The 26,580-nt window shown below is 44.0% G+C and overlaps 1 protein-coding gene across 2 annotated transcripts in view; it reads right to left on the bottom strand.

Moving 5' to 3' along the window:
- Window positions 1-3,518, bottom strand: part of FERMT1 (FERM domain containing kindlin 1) — a 283,134-nt gene extending 279,616 nt beyond the window's left edge. Inside the window, exon 1 of one of the 2 annotated variants that reach the window (XM_085612639.1) lies at window positions 3,269-3,518. The gene's annotated coding sequence lies outside the window, so the exon portion shown is untranslated. The remainder of the gene's footprint in view (window positions 1-3,268) is intronic. The other variant, XM_085612638.1, reaches the window with a different exon arrangement.
- Between the last annotated feature and the right edge of the window lie 23,062 nt (window positions 3,519-26,580).

Genomic DNA, 26,580 nt, shown 5'->3' on the forward strand with positions numbered 1-26,580 from the left:
CACACAATACCGGCTCACATCACAGGGTCACCTGATGAGGAGCCGGTATCACACGGTGACAGGGAAAACAAGCTGAAAACCACTGTAAATAGTGTTTTTTCCAAGGCTTTCAACTGCCAACGTCAATTAAGGGCATCGGCACCAGCCTTTGATTTTTTTTAAAAAAAATTTAGGAGGAAGGGGCTTGGGGCAGGTGAGGTTCAAAAGTGCCTTGTAGGCCAGCATTTACTAGGGACACTGACACAAGCCAACACTTTAGTTTGTTTTAACCATGGTTGTTCTGAAGCATGAGCCATGGTTTGGGATACCAAAGGGCTATAAATCATACAGGTTTATTTAGGTTCCCGTGCTAAATCTTGTGGTAAAATAACACTAGTGCACAGTTTTAATGTTAAGATTTGGAATAATATTTAATAAAATGAGGACGAACAGCGGTAAAGCACATGTAGCATATTTTATGATATTTTTCATGTTGTTCCACTTTGATACTGTTAACCTATCACATATTTTCTGCGATTGGATGAAGTAATACAGTAAATCACAAAAACTGTGCCAATAGCACCAGAGATGCTGCTATCTGGTCAAAGCCCCTTCTCTGAGTGATGGGCATGCCATAATGTGGGTGCCGTGTTCAATATGCCATAGGACTCAAGAAGCACCTAACTGAGAAGGCCCAAAAAGATTGAAAATGGTTTGTTATTGTTTGTGTTCCATTTCATATGGGACATGTCCTGGGAGTTTTGGCTGAACTGTTCATGCACGAGGAGGGCAAACTGGGTTTGCCTATAGCTGGTCTCTATTTGGAGTTGCTCAACGTTAAAAAAAATAAGCATTTGCAATGCAATATGTCTTGCGTTTGCGAGAGTTTAAGCTATTGGCTTTGTAAATCATCAACAAACTTTATTTGGTTTTCAAGAATAAAACCGTAAAAGTCAAACATCTTGCGAAGTGCCATCATACAGGTTACAAATTCACAAATATAATTAAATCTGAGTAATCAAACACAAGATAAAAGTACATAATTTACAATACAGATGTTAATTGCAGCTTGTCCTAAGTCTAATAGCAACCCATAAAAAACTAAGAGTGTGCAAAACAGTATCACTAGAGAGAAGCTGTAAAAAAACATTAAAGCTGGTCTCACCCCCCTAAAGCCCCTTTTTTAAAAAATGGGAATAATAAATAACTTTCTGGGTACAGTATAAAAAGTACAAAACATTAAAAAGTGCATCATGTCCTGAGGAGACTCTCCATCGCAGCCACAGGTCATTAGGCACTGACCTCTATGGGAACCTTGGGGGTGTGCCAATAAATAGTGAAAGAGGTCGAGCCGGAACCTCGTCAATAGAAAACGATTGTGGATACTTTTGAGCCCTAGAAGGTAAGGCTCAGTGGTAGGCACAGTTTTCAAATAGACAATGTATTTTATTTATCTGCTTTGATAATTAACACATTAAATAAAAGGCAATGTCATTTACAATGCCAATAGCTCAAACTCTTGTAAATGCAAGACTTATTTCATTTCAAAGAAGCGGCCGTCATTGTCACGGGCTGCTTTGAAAGTGAAAGCGTGCATGGTGCGCTGAACGTTGCAGAAAAGCATGTCCTGCATGCAGTAATAGAAACTCATTGAAAAAAAATAGCTTACAGACTAAATAAGACATACCGTGTAACAACAGAAGTAAAGGGCCAGTCCTCAAGAGAGGTTACAAATTAAGTCAAGGCGGTACTAAGTAGGGACTAACAAGCCTTTTAACGAATGGGAAGCCAGCATTTACTAGGGACACTGACACAAGCCAATAACAAATATGGGCGGAGAGTAGGAGGGCCTTCAAGTACATACTCAAATACAGCACGCCTCGCAGACCAGCGCAGGAGGTGGCCAAGCTCGACCTAAAAAAGGACTGATCTGCGGCCCTATGTACTTTGGAGTAACTGAGTAAATCAAGAATCCCATCCTATTTCTTGTTTTTTTCAGAACTGAACTGCCCCAAGTACAATGCGTATGCACAGACATGGGTCCTGTGATTACTTTGCCGCAGGACTTAGGCTGTAACTTACTGAGAAGGACCAACAAGCAGAAATAGGTCTTGGGGTGCTGTCTACCGAGGGCTGGACTGTTCATAATGGAACAGGCCAGGCTTCACTGGTATAAAGCTAGTCTCCGTCTGGAGGGACATTGTCAGCAAAATCAATGTTCTGGAGTGTGGCCGAGTAATTGTCAGTGGCTGATATTAATTCAAGCATTACATCCATCATTTTTTTTTTCTAAGTCAATGATAGACACATTGCTGTCATTGTGGCACGTCTCTAAAATGAGAACTTTAATGAATTTGGTTTTTGTTTTAAAACAGAAATGTAACCGTCACTGTGTTTACAATGAGACTGAAGACGACTAAACATGCAAAAGGTTTAATTCTAAAAACAAATCTGGCTCTGCCACACATTTCCTTTCAACCTGTATAATCGGTTTGCATCTGTAAGGGAACATCAGTGCGCCTCCTGAAGCAGCAGGTTGCAACTTGCAAGAGTGCCTCCAACTATAAAACGCTGACTGGCTTGGCTCGGCGAGCGGTGCGCACTGAAGCAAACGGCTGCCTGCAGCCGCCTGGAATCAACACCAACGTACATTCCTCCCGCGGAAGGCGAGACCTGCCCTGGGAAGAGCCCGGCAGCATAGCGATCATTCCTGCCCCACAGCGGTGCCCTCCCGTGAAAGAGCCACGGTTTCCCGCACCCTCCCGGCCACGCATTTCTCAGATTCTCTGCTCGCCAGGTTGTAGCAAATGAGCACAGATAAACACGTAGCCTCTGGGCCCAGCCAGACATTCAGCACTACACAAACAAAGGGGTTGGAGTGGAAAAGTAAACTCTGAGGAAACAACACAATGGTGTAAGTGCTAATTGTGAATGACCGACCCCCAAAAAGTAATTTAGTCAGCCTTGGCTGGATTACCTTTCTGCTATGCACACGAACGATTACCCTTTTGCAGTTTATACAGCGGGAACTTGGCCCCGGGGCTTTACAGCGCTTTACAAGAGAACCAGAATTAATAAAAGAGTTCTGCGTGAAGCCTTTACTTTACCACGACCCACTGAACACCACCGACAGCTTGAAAGCATACGTACATAGTATTTCTAAAGCTATGATGCCGGTTCTTTAAAAAGTTTTCTTTTGCCTGTGTGTAAAGCTTTGCTGATGTGGCGCTAGCACGGACAGCCTGGTGCTGAAAACAGTCTTCCCCAAACTCAAGGGCCCTGGCCTTACCTCTTCGAGCAGTCACAGTGCTGAGAGAGCACGTTTTCAGCAGTTCCCAGCTTCCTTCCGTAGACAAGGGCGCCGCTCCCCCCTCTGTTCGACGCGCAGTGCTCACATCAGCACCTGGACTCAGGTAGTGAAAAGGGGCCTCGGAGGCTGCGCTGCCCGGATAACAGACGGCCCTCTGTTGTAGGAAGTCACACCCACAGCTCGCAGCGCCTGCGGCTCCATTCACTCAGAGAATGCCTTCGTCTGCCTCGTGACATCATCTGCTCCCAAGCCACACACCTTTTCAGCACAGCACCACCCCCTGTTTAGCATGGCCACCTGAAGCACACACACCTATGTTTGTTTAGCTTCTCTGTCGGCGTGGAGTTCTCCAACAACCCTGAGCTGAAGGGAATCTATTGACTTAGAGTCCACAAAGTTAGACTTTTATTACATAACCTAAAATAAAATTAAATAATGTCGCAGGCGTATCTCGGTCATTCTAAATTCACCCATAACATACTTTTCTCATATTTGCTGACTTTTAGAAAATGTACGTAAACATAAACCGTACTCTTTGTTGTCCTATATGGCGACACAGATACAATATTACATATTAAATTAAAAGTCCAAATATTAATGTATGTGCCAGTTCATTCAGGCATCTACCACGACATATAGTTTCAAGGAATTAAACGGACTTGAAATATGAAGTAGGTATGGTGATAAAACTGTTGTGTTAAGCTGCATATGTGTTTACCACTCCCAATCCCTTACAAACTGACAGGGCTATTCACAAAGGTAACTTACACTTATGAGTAATTTACACAGGAAATTATTCTTACACTTTTGAGTAACTTTATTACTTTTGGCTATTTAGAAAATCGGGAGTAAAGTTACTAAAATGTTTATACTTACACGTCTTCACCTCCTAAATAATGGAGTGGAGCCAAATTTATGCGTCCAAGTTACTACTACCTAAAAGGAGACAGTAGTAAGTCTAGCATCACCATTAGTGGCTGCTACCGGGCAGTAGTGGTGAGGCGTGGGTGGAGGGGGGTGGGGAGGTGTTAAAACAAGGGGCAAAGGAAAAAAAAGTTCTTACCTTCCAGACGGCCGCTTTACTTCATCCTCGTCGGTCAACGAACCAGTAGGCAGACAGGCTCTCGACTCCCCTGACCAATCTAAACGTGGTTGTGGCAGCGTTTTGTTTGGTCTGAGTGCCATGGTTCGGTGCTCACAGAGGGGCTGGGAGAATTGGCATGTTCTCCACCGGGTTGTACAACACAGCCCGGTGGATAACCTGCCAAGTGCGCAGGATGGTTTGGCCGGCCAAAGAGTGCCTTCCAAACCGTCATGCGCACTTAGGAGAGTGCCACCACTCCTTCCCTTAATCTGCGGGAAGCACAGCTCTGCCCCGCCGGCACCGGTTTTACATAGCCAATTATGAAAAATAAAATGAAAATAACATTGTCATTATCATTGTATTTTTCTAGTGGGGCAATGCTCCTCTACCTTAGCGAAGGAGCCTCCACTGAGCATCACGCATGTCACACCATGGCACAATCCTTTGTCCACAAACCAACAACATTACTGGGTGCGCATCTCTCCTGGCAAATATGGCAACAATACTTCCCCCGAGTTGCAACAAAATTACTAATCAGTGCGAAGTGTCCCACTTTTGTAACAATATCCAATGTCAAATCACAACACTGACTTTTAAACATCGTGCAAGTAATGCCATATCACTACATTTACAATATCTCAAAATAAAACACATGTTAACATTACCAACTTCATACATGTGGTAGTGCTGGATGCACGGGAAAGGAGTGTTTTTTTTAATATACTAATAACTTGCACTGTACTGGAGAAACCTGTGCTTTGCAAGTTACTTATGTTGCTCAGGGTAAGGGTAATCATGACAGTACTCCCCTCTCAAAATTCCCCCTAAAACTATAGGAATGGGTTTTGGTTTATTTGGGTATTGGGTGTAAAAAGTTTTTACTAAACGTGGAGGATTTTGTAAATGAGCAAGGGGCTCCCAAGAGTGCTCTTCCGGACCATAACCTTTCCAGTCCACTAAATAAAACAATTTTCCACTAATTCTTTTAGCATCTAAAATAGCTTTCACTTCGAACTCTGGGACGCCTTCTATTCCAATAGGAGGAGGAGGTGTTTTTGAGCGGGTCATAGGGTTTTAAGGTTTTAGAAGTGAAACGTGAAAGACTGGATGGAATCGATATCTTGGTGGGAGTGTCAGTTTTAGACTTACTGGATTCACTATTTTTTCTACTGGAAATGGCCCAATGAACCGAGGACAAAATCTTTAGTTACTTTTAATCCGTAATTTTTTTGTAGCTAACCATACTTTGTCTCCTATGGCATATAATAGCTGGGCAGAGCGGTGTTTATCTGAAGCAATTTTCTGACTCTCTTTTGCTTTTGCTAAATGAAACTGAGCATTTTGCTGAATGGAGGTTAGATTTGTTAGATAATTATGTACACATGGAACCAAGTTCAAAGACACAATTTGGCCTGGGATATTCTTTGGATGGTAACCATAAGTGCAAAAAAATGGTGACATATTAATAGATGAATGGTCCATATTATTATAAGCAAATTCCAAAGCCCATAGAATATCTGACCATTCCCGATCACAACCCACCAACATACACCGTAGATATTGTTCAATGGTTTGATTGGTGTATTCTGTTAAACCATCCGTTTCAGGATGATAGCTTGAAGATGTACGCACTTCTATGTTCAATGATGTGCTCAAATGTTGCCAAAAATGGGAAATGAATTGAGGGTCTCTGTCTGATATGATAATGGATGGGATTCCATGCAAACGTATAATTTCTTAAAAAAATATGTGAGCCATTTCGATGGCAGAAGGAAGCCTTTTCAATGGTATAAAATGAGCCATGCATGTGAAATGATCTACTACAGTTAAAATAGTAGTGAAACCCTTGGTAGTAAGCAGGAGCTCCACTATAAAATCAAGAGAAACAGTGTGCCACGGTTGAGGGGCTATAGGTAAGGGTTGCAAAAGACCACTAGGAGCTTGATGTTGAATTTTATTCTGAATACATATGGCACAAGAATCAACAAATATTTGGATAACATTGAACATGGAAGGCCACCAGAATTTTAGTTTAATCATCTGATAAGTTTTAGTAATACCAGTGTTGGACTTGGCCCTTTTTGCAGGGTCATCCCTGAACTTTTTGTCTTCCTCCTGTATTTTCTCTGACCTGTTTTTGTTGGTTTTATGACTCTGGGCACTTTACCACTGCTGATCAGTGCTAAAGTGCATATGCTCTCCCTATTGTAAACTGATGTATGGATTAGTGACTCCTTGATTGGCTTATTTGTTTTACTGTCAGACCCTAGTATAGTGCTCCCTGTGTGCCCAGGGCCTGTAAATCAAACGCTGCTGGTGGGCTTGCAGCACTGTTTGTGCCACCCACAGAAGCAGCTTGTAAAGTGCGTCTCAGGCCTGCCATTGCAGAGCCTGTGTGCAGTCTAGTACTGCCATGCTGACTTGGTAAGTGCACCCAGTTGCCAGTCCCTAAACCTTCCCTTTTCTTCATATTAGACACCCCTAAGGTAGGCCCAAGGACAGGATGCATTGTAAGTATAAGGTAGGACATGCCCTGGTGTGTGTGGCATGTCCTAATAGTGAATTACAGCCATTTTCGTTTTTCACTATTGCAAGGCTACCAGTCCCCATAGGCCAGAATGGGCAGTTTGATTATAGCATCTTATAATCCTAACTGAACCAGGGAACATGGTGGAAATTCGAGTTTAGTATGCCGGAACTCATAATGATAAAATACATCTTTTAGTAAAGTTGGTTTTAACATTCTGTGTTTGAAAATACCACTTTTAGAAAGTAGATATTTTCTTACCTAACCATCCAGCCTGCCTCTGCTAGATTGTGTATTGTGTGTCTGGTTTTGTGAGTGACAGGGGCTGGGGGATTCCAGGAGACAGGGTGAGTCAGCACAGGGCTGAATAGACCTATCTGCATGTAGAGTGGTGGGAGGAGTAGCACCTGGGTCTGAATAGGGCTGTGCTTGCCTTCCACAATGCTGGCTCCTCCCCCTTTGGTGGTCTGATGACCCTGGCCCACACTGTCAAAGGAAAGAAGGAGTCCTGTAAACAAAGTGCTCCAGGACTGCACAGAACTGGTTTGGACTAGGTACAGGCCCCTCTGCCTTCAGAGGACAAATGATTTAGTAGTATAAATATAGGGACCCAGACCCCAAGACTTTAGATCACTTCTGGAACAACAAGACAAACCTCTGCCAAGGAGAAGAACCAAGGAAGCTGTAGTACTTGTACTGCTCGCCTGCCGGTGTGCTGTGTTGCTGGGTTGGCCTACAGTGGTGTCTTCAGTGCCAAGGAGAGGAGAAGGAACTTTCAAAGGACTTTCATCATCTTGCAGAATATTACTCCAAGGGCTTGAACTTGTGCTTTCCTCCTGCTGAAGTCTCAGGGACAAAAGACTTCACCACCAGCTCCCCTCAGAATTTCCTTGCTGGGAATTCTGTCTGCAGAAGCCTGCATGTCGCTGGGAGCTGGAAGCGCGACTCAACGAAGAAGAAGCGTGTCGCAGTCGCAGCTGTTGCCATTGCATCGCCGGAGAAGCATGTCGCCACCGCAGAGGTCACCGCTGCATCACAAGAGAAGCGTGCCTTCGTCAAAGATGTTACCCAATGCATCACTGGGGAAGCGTGTCGCGGCCGCAGAGGTCGCCATCGCATCACCGGAGAAGCGTGTCGCAGGGCCTGTCGCGGCTCCAAAGTTACAAAGTTTGCCGCACAGCTGCCGGGCGTGCACACATCATTTTATTGTCGTCGCATCAAGTGCGCCATCTTATCGCATCACACCGGATTGTCCCAGCGCATCGAGGCACCATCTTGTCGCATCACAACCGGAACACAGTACGAGAATCTACCCCTCACCTCCTCTCCGGTAAGGACCAAGATGCATCTCCTACTCTGCACAAGCATTGAGGAGCGACGCATCGTCTTCCCCCAAGCAAGGAACCAATGCATCTCCATCCCTGCAAACCTTTTGTTTGTTTTGCTTTATGCATCCAGGTACTTTTGTGAGAACTTTGTCGCATTTATCATCACCTTGAATTAAGTGACTTCTACCATCTTTAAGTCTATTTTAACTACAGTATTGTGGATTTTTGTCATTTGTGGTCTTGTGTTAAGTCTATATAGAGAATACTTATTTTTATAAAACCTGTGTGGTGTCCATCTGTAGTGTTTTCACTGTATTACTGTATGTGTTCACAAATGCTTAACACACTGCCTCTGAGATAAGCCTGTCTGCTCGTGCCAAGCTACCAAGGGGGTGAGCAGGGGTTATCCAGTAGTATAATCCCCTTTTCCTGACTTAGAAGCAAGGGTCCCTCTTTGGTCAAAGGTACCTACCTCTGCCAACTAGAGACCCCCAGTTCTAAAAACCATGATGAGCAGACAAGGGAGTATCATAATGTAATTTTATAATTTGAGTCTGCAAAGGTTCTGATGGTACAAACATTTGGTTATTCATGAATAATATGTCATTTTACCACTGATGAGATGGATACACAGTTTGCCATTCCGTCTTTTGTTTTGTTTGTAATTCGTTTTGGATAAGTGATATCACATCGGTATTGGTAATGCTGGCCTGAAAACAATGCATGGGTAAAATAGGCTGTGTATATTCTGACTGTGTAGGTATATCTTCTTCCAAACTAATGCGTGATAAAGCATCTGCTTTATTGTTTTCTTTTCCTGGCCGGAAGGTGATGATAAGGTTATAATCATTAAAAAACAATGTCCAACGCAGTTGTCGTGCTGACAGAACAGTTCGTAAAGATTATAGATTTCGATGATCTGTATAAATCGTAAGTGGGTGTCTTGCTCCTAGCAAGAAGTGGCGCTATTCTTCAAAAACAGCTTTGATTGCCAATAGCTCTCTGTCAGCAATAGCATAATTGTGTTCTGCTGGGGATAGTTTTCTAGAATAATAGGCTATAGGATACATTTGTCCGGTAACTTTATGTCTTTGTGACAAAATCCCACCTAAAGCGAACTGTGAAGCATCGTCTTCAACTATGAATGGGCGAGAAGGGTCGGGATACGTTAATATAGGGGCTGAAGTAAACAGTTTTTTTTTAATTCTGGGAAGGCCTTTTCAGCTGACTCATTCCATTCAAATTTTACGCCTTTACGGAGAAGCTTTGTGATTGGAGTTATGGTTTGAGAGAAGTCACAAATAAAACGCCTATAAAAATTGGCGAAACCCAAAAAACTTTGGACTTGTTTTACTGAGATTGGGCTAGGCCAGGTAAGGATGGATTCAATCTTATTTGGATCCATTTCAATTCCTAAAGGGCTAATAACATACCCCAAAAATCCACTTTAGTAGTATGAAACATACGTTTTTTCCAATTTAACATAAAAGGAATTTTGCAGAAGTTTTTGAAGAATGGCTCATACTTGTTTCACATGCTCAGATACTGAATTGGAATATATGAGAATATCATCTATATAGACCACACAACAGATATCTAAAAACTCTCGCAAAACCTCATTTATAAAAAATTGAAAAGCGGCTGGAGCATTGCAGAGTCCGAAGGGCATAACTTGATATTCAAAGAAGCCGAATTGTGTGCGAAACGCAGTTTTCCATTCATCGCCCTCTAGGACTCCTACAAGATGGTATGCTCCTCGCAAATAAAGTTTTGTATAAATGGTTGCTTGTTTAATTTGGTCTAATAAAGTTGGAATCAATGGAAGTGGATAGCGATTTTTGACAGTCATATTGTTTAGGGCACGGTAGTCTATACACACGCTTAATTCACCCCCCTGCTTTGGTATAAAAAAAAGAGGGGATGAGACCGGGGATTTAGAAAGTCAAATCAACCCGTTAGCAAGATATTCGTCTAAATAAGTTCTCAAGTATTCATTTTCTTTTTCGGTGAGGGCCTATATACTGACTACATGGTAGCGTTTCTCCAGGGACCAAGTCTATACGACAATTGAAATCTCTATGAGGTGGTTAGGTGTTAGCTTTTTTTTAATCAAAGACTTCCAAGAGATCAGAATAGTCATTTGGCACACCGTCAATGAGTAAAACACTCTTTGATTCTTTGAGAAAATCATAGCCTTGAACACTATCTTCTTCAGCCTTGTGCTGAAAAGACATGGTGTGACAATGTTGTGAATTAAATAACAAGGTTTTCTTAACCCAATCAGTATTAGGATTGTGTTAAATCAACCATGGGATTCCTAAAATGAGGCAAAACTGAGGTGCATCTATAATATCAAATGTGATATTTTCACAATGAGTGGAGGAACACTTCATTATTAAGGTATCGGTATGGTTTTGTAATAAACCTGATGTTAATTCTTTTCCATTCCAAGCCCGTACTATTCCTGGTTGAGATTTTGGCACTGTATGTAAATCTAACTTCTGTAAGAATTGAGTGTCTTTGAAATTTCCAGTAGCACCGGAATCAATTAGGGCATCAACGGTCCAAGTATGTGCAGCGTTCTCTAGCGCTTTTAAGGTTACCTGAATGCTAAGATGTTGAAAAGATATTGTCGGAACTGTGGGAGCCAAATTAAAAAAGGTACTCAACAAACTGACCTCGTCTTTCATCGAGCTTCCTAGTTTTCCGAATGTTGTTGAGTGATGACTACTTCGGATAATTTTGTTTTGCCTTTGTTTGGGTGCGTAGGACATTCTTTAATGAAGTGTCCAGTCTTTCCGCAGTAAAGACACTGATTTAATCTACGATGCTTATCCTTTTCCTCGTTAGAGAGGGGTCCTCTAATTGTACCAATTTGCATTGGTTCTCCTAGATCAGTTTTATTTGTGACTTCACTCTTAGAACTACTCTTTTCCTTAAATAAAAACATTCTATGATTAATTTTACCTCGTTCACCTTTTCGTTCTAATAAACGATGGTTTAATTTTACCACTAAATCAATGAATTCACTACAATCATCTGGGGGATCTAAATTTGAGTCATCATATCCTTAAGCTCCTCTCGTAAACCCGCTATACAATAGAGATACTCTCTTCTCCTCAGGCCATTCTGCTTCTATGACTAATCTATTAAACAAGGATATGTAATGTATCAAATCTGAGGAGCCTTGTTTCAATTTAAGCAACTCGTTTTCATGTCTCGTGTCTTTAAAACGTCTGGGATCATAAAGTAAAGGGTCATCTCATTCAACCAAAGGGACAGACCACAATGCTGCGTCCCCTCCCAACGAGGATAAGATAAAAGCTACTTTGGAATAATCGTCAGGGAAGGCTGTAGGTTTAATAATAAAATGAAGATGGCATTGATTAAAAAAAATTGTAAATTTATTGCTATCCCCATGAAGTCTCTCTGGCGGCGCTAGGTGCACGGAAACTGCAGTCACTACTTGAATTTGAGTTGGAGCAGTAGCCGTAGAGCTAGGCAATATTTGTGATGTTGACTGGAAACTAGGCTGAAAACTAGGAGGTTAAAGAATGGGTTTTTGCATAGTATTTTGTAGAGTCGATAAATCTCTACTTAACGCTGCATTTTCAGTTTTTATATCGGCAAAAATAGAGGCTATATCTTGTAACAAAATTTGCTGAGGTTGATCCATTGTGTCTGGGCGAAACATTGTCCGTGGGCTTAGCCTTCTGTCAGGCAACTATGCACTGTTACCTTGTCTTGTGCGTAGTTAGGTTTCGCATAGACCCTATGGACCAACTTCCCAGTCCCCTATCCTATAACCCAGTGGTTCCCAAACTTTTTCGACCTGCGGCTCCCTTGACCTAATTGCCCATTGGCCGTGGCTCCCCATTATATCACTTTATTTTTTACAGGTGCGGGGATGTAAGCCCTACCTTGGGAGTACTTCCAGTTTTCTCCCTGACATTAATTGTGATGAAGCTGATGAAGGTATTATAATCATATTTATAACAAAATAAAAATATAAGTCATTTAATAAAAAACTTTAATTGGTTGAGTATGTATGTGTGCGTGTCTGTGTGTGTGCGCGCACACATATGCATTTGTGTGTGTGTGTGTGTGCATGAACATTTGATGTCATTTCTCTTTCATTCTCTTCTGGGGATGACAGAACCTCAGTGTCTCAAAGGTTGAACTAATATGGCAGAACCCCTGCAAATTCGTTTTTTAGTTTAGAAACTGAAGTGCCCCACGTTGAAAGAGGAGAGCCAGTGCCAAGCAAATTAGTGACTGATCATCACTGTTCATGGCATACTATTTTACAGAGTCTGAGGGTCACTGCATGGGTCAAATGGACATCATAAGTCAAGATAACTTCCCCTTTTTTTCGGTGCCACTTGCAAGGCAGAGACTGCTTACATTTACCACTGCAAGAAAAGCTAATATTGAATATCACTTTCTCCAATATTGCTAAATGCAATGTTATCATAAATCTGTCCAAAACCTGTAATTAATAGTTGGTCCTTTAAAAAAAAAAAAGCTGCTTCACTACCTCAATTAGACATGGGGCCTACAAATCTTTACAAAACTAGCACAATGATTTTATTTATTATATTGACGTCATTGGTTCCAGCAAAATAAAGTAACGTAACCAATTTCTTTTTAAAAGTTGGTGTGTAAACGTTAGACCAGTGCAAAGAACTGAAGTTTCCAGCACAAACAGCAAACAATTCTTAAAGTCTGAGGGCGAGCAGCGGGGCCGGGCCTGTGCAGCGATGCCAGTAAGTGCCAAAGAAAGGCAAGCCAAGTGCTGCACCCTGCATTTGAATTTACATGTCATTGAGGAAGCGGCAGTGATTAGGGCCGGCTGCTCGGCTCTGACAGATGACAGCTTTAAGAAGAGGGTTAGGGTCTAACCCTCTTCTTAGAGCTGTCATCTGTCAGAACCGAGCAGCCGGCCCTAATCACTACCTACCGCAGTCTTCCTCAAACACATGTAAATTAAAATGCGGGCTGCAACACTTGACTTTCCTGGCTTTGGCACTTACTGGTCTTGCTGCACAGGCCCGGCCCGCTGCTTGCCCTAACACGGTTATGCAACAAGGCCAGCAAGTGCCAAAGCCAGGAAAGTCAAGTGTTGCAGCCCGCATTTTATTTTACACGTCATTCATTTATTATTATATTTTTCATTTCTACCGCCGATGAAGCGCATGGGTGAACCTACTTGTATGTAAAGGAGAGGGTCTCTAGAGTTGCGGAAGAACCCAAGAAGCAATAACGCTCAGCATCTCCGAATGCGCGTCTTATGCCTGGCCTGCCTAAACTACGTGAAGCACGTACGTGGGTATGGCGGTTGTACGCTTTGGGCCAAACCATGATTCCTGATTTTACAGGTGGCACTTTCAACTCCCCCATGTGTTGCACTGCAGCTGGGCCAAACCACGATTACCGATGCCGGCTGACAGATACCATTTTTACGTCCCCGGTATTTATGCGCTGCGGCTGGGCCAAATCAAACTACCTGCCGATACCGGTAGAGCTTTTAATTCCCCCTGTAAACATTACATACTCGGGGCGAAAAAAGACTTGTGAATTTTTAATTGTTCACATTACAACACCAGATATTTTCCCTACATTTCAAAGACGTGCGCGGCACCCCTCGCTAGTCCTAATGGCGCACCAGGGTGCCGCGGCGCACAGTTTGGGAACCACCGCTATAACCAGTGATTTATAGCCCACTTAAGTTATGTGATGGGGATCAGGGAGTAGGGCAGGATACTGGACGTTGAAGGGCTCTTGTTGTCGACCTGCGAGGCAACAAGATAGGCGTCACTTAAGAATGAATCATAAATGTAGTAACAAATGTAGTAACCTTTTGTTATCTTTTTTAACCAGCTTACTTTCTTTACTTCTCCCTTCAGTCCTGTACTGCTTCTAAAATAAAATATTAACAGAAAAGAAAAGCCAAGCAAACAAAGTTCTCAATACTAGATTACACTTGCTGAGAAATAAAGTGTTCTAAGTAGTCCTTTTTAGTCCTTACAATTGTCCAAAAATTATCTTGAAAATGATGTTATAAAACGTTTCTGTCCTGCGATGGGCGCCAAATAGAAGAGATTGTACTTAGCTTTCTTTTTAACTTGTTCTTACAGGTATTGATGCTGCTAAGAACCTAAGAAGCCTCCTTAAGCCTTTTGTTGCTGCGAAGATCCAGAAGAGGGAAATCTGAGGACTGGAACTCCGTCGCATCAATTTCAGGTCAGACGATCCAAAACACAGGTCCTTTTGTGAAGACGTGAGGAAGGCTCGGCACCTTCTAGAAGATGGGTGTGGTCTTAAATAGTAAGACCACACCCAAGATAGCCACCACGTTCGTTCACGTTTAGCGTGACGTAACGTGGGGCGAGACCGGATTCCTTTACTGGTGCATTCAAGATACCAAATCAACAAAGTGTCTCTGCCAGCGGGTGCGCACAATCCTTTGTCCACAAACCAACAACATTACTGGGTGCACATCTCTCCTGGCAAATATTGCAACAATACTTACCCCGAGCTGCAACAAAATTACTAATCAGTGCGCAAGTGTCCCACTTTTGTAACAATATCCAATGTCAAATCACAACACTGACTTTTAAACATCGTGCAAGTAATGTCATATGACTACGTTTATAATATCTCAAAATAAATCACATGTTAACATTACCAACTTCATACATGTGGTAGTGCTGGATGCACGGGAAAGGGGTGTTTTTTTAATATACTAATAACTTGCAGTGTACTGGAGAAACCTGTGCTTTGCAAGTTACTTATGTTGCTCAGGGTAATGGTAATCATGACACAACTTGCACAGTGCAACATTACAACAGATCTACTAACTTCTGTATACTGTCACCACAGTGAACTGTCTGCACTTCCATGTATAGATTGACATGTCACATATTCACATACATCCACTATAATTACCATGCCTGACACACAGAAAAATGTAGATTTAACCAATAAGTACAATATATGTGTGCCTGAAGGAAGATACTCCAACAGCTACTGTCAAATATCATCCAATCAGAAAGATAATGGGTTAGGAATTGACATGGTACCCATACATTGACAGAATAAATACTTGTGAGACATTTGCCTACTCAATGTCAAATAAATTATCCTCATTGGTGACTAATCATCACCCGCAAGGCATTGCCACTAAGCTGAATGTAAAATACTATCACAGAGTACAGCAGACTTGTATGTGTTGCTCAGTGTCTACCATTTCCAATACTAACTTGTTTGTAAGTCACACAGTGTCATTTAATGTACATGACAGTTTGCAAGGTGAATGTATAAAGCTGGACACAGGCCGCAATGGAGATAAATGTTGGACGCACCCTCATCATGAGTGTTGACTAATATAACACCATCTTTCTTTGTAGCTGACCAAGGTTATGCACTGATGCCGGAGGGTCATGACACTGGTGAAGTTCCCACAAACCCAAGCCCAGATGACATACAACCAAGCCCTATGCTGCACCAGGTCTATTGTTGAGCAAGCGTTTGGAGTCCTCAAATCACGGTTCCGCTGCTTTGATACATCTAGGGGTAGATTACTCTACTCCCCACCCATGGTCTGTAACATACATTTGGTATGCTGTCTCCTGCATAACATATGCGTCAGGAGCAATATGCTGTGACCAGGAGACAATGTGGAGCAGGAAATGCCAGATGATGGAGAGTGAGGAGATGAGGAACCTCTGCAACCTGCTACATCAGTAGTAACAACACGGCAGAGGGAAAATATTATTAACCATTTATTCACAGAATCACCATTGACATGATTCAACATAAACATTTTGCAAAGTGACACAATTTACATCTATTCTATTACTAAACATTCAGAGACCTAACACGTAGTAAGCTTTTGTATTTTATATTCTCACTACACTACTGATGTCTGTCACAAGGCATCATCTGGTACAAGTTAAATATTGTGCATGCCAGCTACCTGTAGCAGATGGTTCACCATTGGTAGCCACTATGATCTTGTTGTGGTAACGTAGATAGTGGCCAACAACTGTGTGTGTGTCTCTCCTGATATTAGCCATGTGTTAGGCCTCATACTTGTGGTCAACCGTAGAGGCCACTTTTTACATGAGTACTTTGCAGTGTTCCACATAGGATGTGCATGGGAACACACACCCACAACTACAGTCTGCATGTGCTATTAATGAAAACATACTGACATGTCACATCCAGAAAATGTCATCCCTCTACATATCATATGTTGCCAGTGCCACAGTGTTGCATCTGTACACTCACTACAATGCACAAGCTACCCCGTCTTGTTCAATACTGTAGATATGGAGTCATATACGTAGCCGTACTGTCAGGAAAATGTTGTAGAAAACACCAAGGCATGCATGGTGATCTACCATACCACAATCACCATCACTATTGGTCATGGTGGTCACAAAAGTTGACACTGTCACTGCCCTGTGGGAAATGGCCCTTGGATGCAAATGGTACTCATGCAATCAATCAAATAGCCCCAGCCATACTCCCCCCTGAATGTGTGTACAGTCAATAGTTGCACACTTTCATATCAGGACTACTACCTGATGCCTCCACAGGGCTAATTGCCTTTGCACAGAGTAGTCGTACATGTATTACACTGACCCCATTGCATGGGTTGCCTCTTGCATCCTGACGGAAGCACATACAATGTCATTGGTAGAAATCAAATATTTGGCACACATAGCACCCATGGGAAAGAGCACCAATGTGCTACAGCGTGTTTGCGCATTATTCATAATTTGAACCATGAGACGGATGATCCCACACATGTGTAGACCTATTTAGACACATGAGACCCATGAGCTAACAGTGGCAACAGACCAACAATACACATCACACAGAAAACAATACTCACTGACAATTGGAACATGAAATGAACATCATAAGAGAGAGAGAAAAAAAATGTGTCTAGCGTAAAAAAAATAACGATATACCTACCAGCAGGATTTATTCCCCTGCCGCATACAGAAAAAATGATGCTCTGTTGCAGACATGCGATATCTACAGTGTTTACCATTAGTGAAATAGAGGCAATGTGCGCTAGCATCTAAAAATACCACGCATAGGCTCAAACGTCCCGCATCCGCCCAGAAAAAATGAAGTAATGGAGTAAGGGAAGTGATGTAATGGATCTTGCATGCTGGAAACCAGGAACTGTAAAGTTACTTTCACTATCACAATCACTCACAGTTTATCTGTCTGTGCTTGGGAGTGGTGGTGTGTTTGGAGCTGGAGAGTGATCTTTGGAGTTTGTGGACTTTGTGCATTGTGTCTGCGGTCCCTGTTGTGTGCCGTTTTTCCATTTGTGTGTTTATATTGTGCATTTTGTTGTCAACTGTACTGTAAAGTGTTGGGTAGTTTTGTATTTGGGGTATTAGGGTGTTTATTAGGGTTTAGTTTGTGTTAGAATTTTAGTAAGTGGATGGGATAATGCCAGGCACGAGACATTGTAGGCCGTTGAATTCCCAGGAGTTGGGTACTTTTCTCTGGTTGGTGTGTCACTACCTGCTATATGTGCTACAACGTGGGGGTGTGTGATACAGGGGCACCATGTGAAGGCCTAGAAGCTGAGGTGGGAGAACATCAGACCGTGAGACCCCACAACGTAAGCATCCCTGGGCAGATTTTGTGGGCAGGGAGTCTGACCTGCTGCAGTACATGGTATTATAGTTGATGGATGAACATGTAAGTACATATATGGTTTCTGCTATCTAATGTTTCTCATGTGACCATTGTTACATTTAGGGAAACTTAAGTATGGTTCACTGTGATGTTTTGTGCTAAATTGTCTTGCACACATGCAAAATGGACACATTACATGCCTATAGTGCAGGAACAATATGTGCATCAGTGCCTTCTATGATACAGTGAGGCCCTCACTATTGTCACTCTTTCCGTAGCTGAGAGAAATGTGTCCCAGGGAAGCATGGCGTTGACATGCATGTCCAAAAACTTCATGTGATTACATGGCTGGTGCTGCACATGTGCTCCAAAGATGATATTTCTGCTGCAGGAATTTGTCATGTCCAGTTTTGATTGTGCATTACAGTACCCATGTCATATATTAAGGGACTGTTTTACAAGGCCCTTGCACATCTATCATTTCCCGTCTTACAACCTATTAATATATGCTTGGTATATGAACTGATACACTGATGTCTGCTTATACTTGCTACGTGTAATTGTCAATCCAAGGATGGACCTGACACTTGTGGGGTAACCAATCTTACCATTCACATTGACTTCATGACACCGGTTGCACATTATTGTAGCCACCTTGAGTATGCACTTAATGATCATCACACAATAGGTGCTTCCAACATTTGTCAAAATCTCACTGCCTAGCATTGTCCCAGACTCTGCTGACACAATGATGTCAATTTTCGTAGTCTTTGATGTAGTGAACACACTCATCAGCCAATGATTACCCATGTCCTAACTCATAGAGACAGACAACACACAGCTTGTACTTTTTGGTGCATCCATTTACATGTGCAATTTTGGATTGGTCTCACAGGCACATGACACAGGATGACAACTCCAAGGGATGTTTCAAGCCAGTGGATGTCCAGACAGAGTCTTTGTGGGGAACATGTCATGGAACATGTTGAGGATTAGGAATGCAGCAGTCAGGAGGATGACCACAGTGTCATTAGGGAGGATAGGCCACATTGACATTCCCCAAATTTTCAAGCTAAAAAAGGCAAAGTCAAAAAGAGGACAGTGACAGCAGATCTTCCCTGGCATGTTGGTCAGCATCGGGCTAAGTAGAAACTGGATATATGACACATATGAATGCTACCGCAGACTTTTTCTTTGGAAAGATTTACCGTCCACATCTTCCACATCTGATGTGTGTGGTGTCTCACAGGAGGGAGGTATTGTAGATGTGGCAGGCAAGGGAGTCACACACATATCAGGGGTGGAAGATGTGGATGCGGTGCCTGCAGAAGCATTAATCTGTGCCAAAACATGATGCATCACTGCAGCGAGGAGGATCTGCTGGTTTTGCAATGTCATGGTTTTATGCAGCCATGACAGCCATGTGGAGGTCCTGCTTCCAATCCATGGTCTCCAAGATGCTTCAAATAGCCCCCAGCTCTTTGGCCACATCGCTAGTGCTACTTTGGCAGGGTAGTTGTTGATGCCTCTGCCTCATGACACAAGCGATATCAGCCTCTGATGGTGGCAGTGTTGTCCCTAGTGGGACTGAGGCATCCACGGACCCCCTCTAGGGTGGCTGCCAGGGTCTCAATCCCCACCCTCACCTGACCTGCCAACTCCTGCTGCACTCCTACTGCACTCCATTAGAGGGTGATCTTTGGGTCCTCAGAGTCCAGGGGTGTGGTGGGAGGTGGTACCTGTTGGTTGTTATGCAGGATATGTGAAGACACCACAATGCTGCTGACCCTTCCGTGTCCAGAGATGGTGACCCAGTGGAGTACAGGAGCTCTTGGAGGGTGTCCTGGTTGATGGTTGGTAGGTTGTCACCATCGCCATCATCAGTGATATTCGCGAAAGGGTGCTGACCAGGAGGTAAGGGTTCATCCTCTGAAATGTAAACGGAAAATACTATTGTTGCTATCTTCTACATGTTGAAATGGTTTTAAGCAGTAGACAAACAAACAAAGTACATGACATTACACTTTCTGTTCTTGATTGATAAATAGGACAGCTGTTACACTAGGCTGTGGATGGCTGATAGTACTGAATATTACTTTTACATGTAAGGCCACTGTGTGCCAAGTCTGAGTGGATGCAGCCTTTCCTAATAGTCAAAATGGAATCACTGGCATTCATGCCATTTCATCATCTGCTGAGTAGGTCATCTGCAGGGTGTCAGACATGTCTTTGATTTGTTCCACACACTTGTATGTGTCCCCTCTGGCTGTTTCAAAGAAGGTCCTGACAGCCGACCTACTGCCACACGGTGATGGGAGCTTGATCATATGCAGATTCTCCAGTACCTAGACCACCTACATCATGGCTGGCTACCTTCAACAAGCTGACATGGCAAGCTGTTACAGGGTGACATATATCAGGCAGCAACTCAGATGGTAGTGTGTTTGGGAATGCTGAAATGTACACACTGAGGGACATTTTCACAATGTTTTGACACAACATGGAGCAGGAGTCACTTTAGTTATGTAACCCTCCCTCATTGCACATACACAGGTCATCTTCATACTCACAAGGATTGTGTGCACCCCTTTTGTATTCCCCTGCGCTGGCAATTATGATGACAGCCAAGCACCAACACAGGCAACCTTGAGCCATGGTGCAAGGGTGCCTGCGTTGGTGCACAGCTGTACTTTGTGCTGCAGCGCAGGGATGTGCACAGGGCTGGAACATACTCCAGCGTATATGGCCCTTGCATGCATTTGTGAAAGGATGCATGTTTGTACATCCAATACGTATGCATTTACACCCTGCCCCTTTTCGCTTTTCCTATGGCCCATTTCCACTGGTGTACATAGGTTGCATTCATCCCCACACCTAGTCATTTCTGTGTTGAGGAGAAGTGTTCAGGTGGACCCTGCCATTGGGGCTGACACATGTGTAGTCTGAGCATGCACGGCATGACAGCTGTGTGCCATCTAGTTTGCTCTAGGTCAGTTTGGAAGTGAAAATGTCCATATCCCCACGTGTAGGTACAAGTCCTGGCCCACAGAACCCCCATCCCTAAGGTGTGCAGTTGATCCTGAGAGATACCATTTGTTTGCTATGTATTACCAGCCTTGACTGATGTGCATTGGGCCAGGTGTGATGGAGAGCATTTTACTGCCCCAAACTTTGTGAATAGGGAAGTGCAGGGTTGTGTTGTGTGTAGGACAGTACAACGCATCCCTGTGTTTTCCTTTCTGTTGGTGCGCAATCAGCTGTGTAGGACTTACGGTGGTGCCTATTGACCTATGGTGCAGGGATCCCTGCATTGGTGTACATCTGCTATATGTGCCCCAGCACATGCATTTGCTGCAGAAATATGCCATATCTTGTCTAAACAGCACATTGCTGCTCTTACAATGTGTGTTAGGATACCCCAGCTCTGACATTTGCAACGCTGCCCTATACAAACATTTTATAAAAACACACGAGACTTAAATTAATGTAATATCTAAACATAAAGTAGCTAGGTGGCTAACGTTTGACCTGCATGTAGTGGGGCAGAGCGCTGACACATAGGTGCCTGAACTGCACAACATTACGTATTACCCGCCATTGTCCCTTGTTGGTACTTACCCTGTTGCTGATATAGTTGATCCTAGTCAGCACTGTCCTGTCTCAGCACACCAACCACCAATTCCTCACAGTTAACAGTGGACACCTGCTCCACCAAGGGATCGAGCTCCTCCTGTGGAGCTGGACTACCACCTCCGGTCTGCAATGCTGCCTGTAGATTGGTTGCCAGTTTCTGCTTAGTTTTGCGCTTGGCATCATGCCAGCGCTTCTTACAGTCCGTCACTGTCCTCTTAACTTCAGCTATGCTGTTCGCCTTCTGGTGTTGATGCTACATCACCTCATCAATCAGGATCTCATTCTCCTCCAGACTGAACCTGCATTTCCTCTTCCTCTTCCCTCTAGACTCTGGCTGGTCATCCTGCCTGTTAGTGGGGTTGGGGGGTGGGGGGGGAGGGGGTAATGTCCTGTGCTGGTTCCTGGCTGCTCCATTCTGCATTCAGGTTTTTTTGTTTTTTCTCTTTAGGTCCGACCGCCCTACTGGCAGAGCAGGGGGCGGTGTAGCGGTCCTCGCACGTACCGATCTTCCCTTTCAAATCCTATCCCTGCCTGAGATCGCTACCACCGAATATCTGGTGATCCGCACCACTTCCACCTCTCCCCCTCTGACCTGTTTTCTCATTTACCGCCCCCCTCAATCCCCTCTACAGTTTCTCTCTGACTTCTTGGATGTTTTAGCCACTATTACTGTCAATAATTCCTCCATTGTGCTTCTTGGCGACTTTAATTTCTGGCCCTCTGACCCCGCTGAATGTCCTTCCTCTAAGGAATTTTCCGACACCCTCCAATCCCTCAACTTCACATCCTACGTTCACTCCTCCACCCACATCAAAGGTCATACGTTGGACCAGATCTGGTCCCTGAACTGCCCTGTGGAATCTCTTTCCATCTCGCCCTGCCCCTGGTCTGACCACCACTTGATTTCTTTCTCCCTTCCTATTCTTTCCCCAGCTAAGGCCCCCCGCCCTAAAAACACCTGGGTCCGATCATGGAGCCGAGTCAATCCGGAAAATCTCTCCTCCCTTCTTACCTCCTCCCTCCCTTCCCTGCAGAGTCTTTCCAGTATTTCCCAGGTTAAGGCCATAGACCAGTGGCTCTCCCTCGGCCGCGATTCCGTCGCCCCACTCAAGCGCATCTCCTCCAAGCGTGAGAAGGACGCCAATAGGTGGTTCAATGAAGAGCTTAAGTCCACCAAACTAAAAGTACGCCGCGCGGAACGGGCATGGAGGAGAAACTATTGCCCCACCCTTAAACTGGAGTACATCACCATCCTTGCCCAGTATAAAAAAGACATCCTGGAGGCTAAAACATCATATTTCTCCTCCAAAATCCTAGACGCGGAAAACCAGTCTAGGGAGATATTTACGATCGTCCACAACCTGGCGTTCTCGGACAGAACCACCCTTAAGCCTGCACCGTCCGAAGAACTCTGCCACTCCCTAAACAACTACTTCATTCAAAAAATCGCTACCATTAAGGCCAACATTCCCCCCCCTTCTCCCTCCTTTGTCGACCCCCAATGTCCCCCTCCCAAGGGTAAACTCATCTCCTTCCCCCCCATCACTAGGGAATCTCTGACCTCCCTAGTTCCCCTGGTCAAATCTGGATCTTCGCTTGACCTCTGTCCTGCCCACATTCTCCGCCATATCTTTGTTACCTGCCCAGACCCTCCACTGCATCTCCTCAACAGCTCTCTCGCTCAAGGTGTAGTTCCCAAACCCTTGAAGTCTGCGGTTATTGTGCCTATCTTGAAAAAACCTGGGGCAGACCCTTCTGTCCCTGCAAACTTCCGCCCCATCTCTCTCTTGCCATTCCTGGCTAAGGTGCTCGAGCGCCATGTCACCTGCGCCCTGAGCTCCTTTGTGGAGATGCATGGAGCTCTTGCTCCCCGTCAGGCCGGCTTCCGCCCCGCACACTCCACGGAGTCCGTTGTCATCTCGGTCCTTGACAACCTCAGGGAGGGTATGGATACCAATCAGTGCCAGGCCCTAGTGCTCCTCGATCTCTCTGCCGCCTTTGATACGGTGGACCATACCATCTTGCTTTCCCGTGTCAGGGCGGCGGGGATCGGGGGGACCGCTCTGGTCTGGCTCTCCTCCTTCCTGAGGGACCGCACCCAGGCTGTCCGCCTGGGTGACTTTACAGCGGACGTCCGGAAAGTCCAGTGCGGGGTCCCCCAAGGCTCTTCCCTTTCCCCCCTTTTGTTCAATTTGTATGTCGCCCCTCTTATCTTTTCCCTCCAACAGATGGAGGTCGCCGTATTCAATTACGTGGACGACCTCCAGCTTGTTTTTAATCTATCCTCTTCCCCCTCTTCTGTTCTTAACTTTCAATCTGTCATGCTCCATATCAGGGACTGGATGAACCACAATCATCTCAAACTTAACCCCGACAAGACCGAGCTGGTATTGACGGGTGGCTCATCCAGCCCCTGGTCTCCTCTTTTCTGGCCCCCCTCCCTTGGCCCCTCTCCTGTACCCTCTTCCTCTGTCAAAACATTAGGCATAAAAATCAATTCTCAACTCACCCTTCACTCCCAGGTTAGCTCTGTGGTATCTTCTTCCTTCCTTTCACTGCGCACCATACGCAGGGTGTCCCGCTTCTTCACTTTCTCCGCCCTCAAGCTTATTATCTTGGCCATGGTGGTGTCCCGCCTGGACTACGGCAACACCCTATATGCTGGCATCCCCGCATATAGCCTGCGACGCCTACAACAGATACAAAACCAGGCGGCCCGCCTGGCCTTCAAACACCCCAAATCTCATCACTCTACCCCTCTTCTGAAATCCTTACACTGGCTCCCGGTGCAAGCTAGGGTTCAATTCAAGCTCGCCTCCATCACCTTCTTGGCCCGACTTGGCCTGACACCAGCATTCATCTCTTCCGAGATCATTCCTTACGTTCCCACCAGGGAACTACGCTCGTCCTCCCAGTCCCTCCTTTCCATCCCTCGCTACCGGAGAAAGAAGTGGGGAGGTTCAAAATTTGCCACCCTTGCCCCGACCCTCTGGAACTCCCTCCCCTATGAACTTCGCTCGATCACTCTGTACCCGCAAATCCGTAAACACCTCAAGACCTTCCTGTTCATGAAGTCCTTTGAATAATACGTCAGCAGCTCCCCCCCAGTCTTCTAGCCCAGGATCCTGTTAACTATAGCGCCAAGAAACCGCTGGTAGACGTGCTCTTTACAAGTACATTTTAAATTCAAATTCAATGTTTGACGCTCTGCTGCATGAAAACAGTGGAGTGCCATTTCTTGTAAATTTACCACAAAGTGTGTTTCAAGTTATTTAATTCCAAAGGATGAAAGGCTACACTGGTGCTGCTGGTCTGCAATTGGTGAATCCACTCTATAGTAATTTTGTCATTCCCAATTTTGTCAATGTGAACAACTATTGTTTTACCACAAAATCATACAAAATACACTTACTGTAAGGGGCGTTTGGACAGCAGGCTTGTTAAATTATAACTCACATTTTGCTACCATCCACAACAGCATATAGGATGGGGCAATAGCTAAGCCGACTTTACCCACTGGCTCGCTTGACTATAACTAACTGCGCAAAGCCTGCGAATATTGTTCACATCCCCCTAAAAATAGATCCTTTCCCTTTAGTGCAAGGCTGGCTTAAAGTGTATATTTTTATATTCTCTTTAAATACCGGCAATTTATTTTGCCTTCACTTCTTTTTAGTATTCAATCATTTCTTTAACACAGTTGACATCATGTACAAACATATTGTCTCTTTCCTTCCCAGCCCCTGCCTGTTGATCAGCCACAACACTGTCAACGAAACCTCCAAACAACTCACCTTGTCGAAACTTCTGCAGAAACTTCTCAAGAGACACCAGCTGTGTGTGTGTGAATCTCAGTTCAGCTGCCATCCATGACAATATGACTCCCTCGCAAGAATGCTCAGTATTCACAGTCGTGGACAGGCCAGTTCCTTGAATTATTGTGCCGTGTAGGACAGTCCTGCACTCCTTTGCTTGCAGAAGGTATTTTCCTTCCCTCTTGAAATCTGGATGAGTTTTCCATCACTAGGACCCACCATGCCCTTTACAATAAGCTGTCGCAAGCAGGTGTGAGTTGTGACCTCAGTGTACAAGCAGTGCCTATCTCACCGTGAGGACTAAATGTGAAATAGGGTTTTCGGTATTTGAGTGTAACAGGTTGTTTACTGCACACTGGCACACCAAACAATATCACCACCAGACACCTCCTGATTGCACTCACTTCTATTAAAAGCAAATGGTATTAAGTATTTAAGTGATATTGTACCATTGTAGCTGCCTTTGATTTGAGTAATTGATTAGTTAGTGATTTATTCCTGTCTTCTTCACAAATAATTATAAAACGCATGCCACACCTAAGAGACTTGTCGTTTAAAAACTCAACTAGAACAGCAGCTTTAAAGGTGATTTTTTAAAACATTTTCAATTATATTGCTAATCTAGGGCAGCAAAATGTAAGGAGCTGAATATTTTTTTTTTTGGCACATTCTTGTAAAAAAAAAAAAACCAAAAATTAGCCTTTGCAACAGTTTGCCAAGGGCAGATCTATTCGCTTTGCAAACGCTTCTCAAACTTGCCCTCCGGAAGCTAGTGAGGGCTCTCTGCTGTTTGCACTGTCGACTACTTGCATCTCCACTCTGCAATTTAATGTGAAGTAGTCCTTCATCAAAGTTTGGCAGTTAAATATGTACTCTGTCAGTTTCCTGCTAGACATGACTTTAATGTGACTGATGAATGAAGTAGAAGGCAGACATCAAACGTGCTGGATTGTTGGTGTTCCTCAAATCCTGTGTATGGTGTTAATAAATAATTTAGGCTGCTCAATGAAAGTAATTACTTTCAGATGTATGATATATCCAGACAAAGAAGAATTTAACGTCCCCAACCCAGTACAATAGGTGTATTAACACAATAAATAGTCATACATATCTGATATGGTTGACTGGAGAGTCAGTTTTACCATTCTAAGGGACTCATCCAGCGAATAATGGGGAGTCGACATATCATCCGTTCTTGTAAGAACAATATCAGTCTGTTTGCTCAAAGATTCTTC

This window comes from Triturus cristatus, chromosome 6 (genome assembly GCF_964204655.1).
Source record: "Triturus cristatus chromosome 6, aTriCri1.1, whole genome shotgun sequence".
Classification (NCBI taxonomy): Eukaryota; Metazoa; Chordata; class Amphibia; order Caudata; family Salamandridae; genus Triturus; species Triturus cristatus.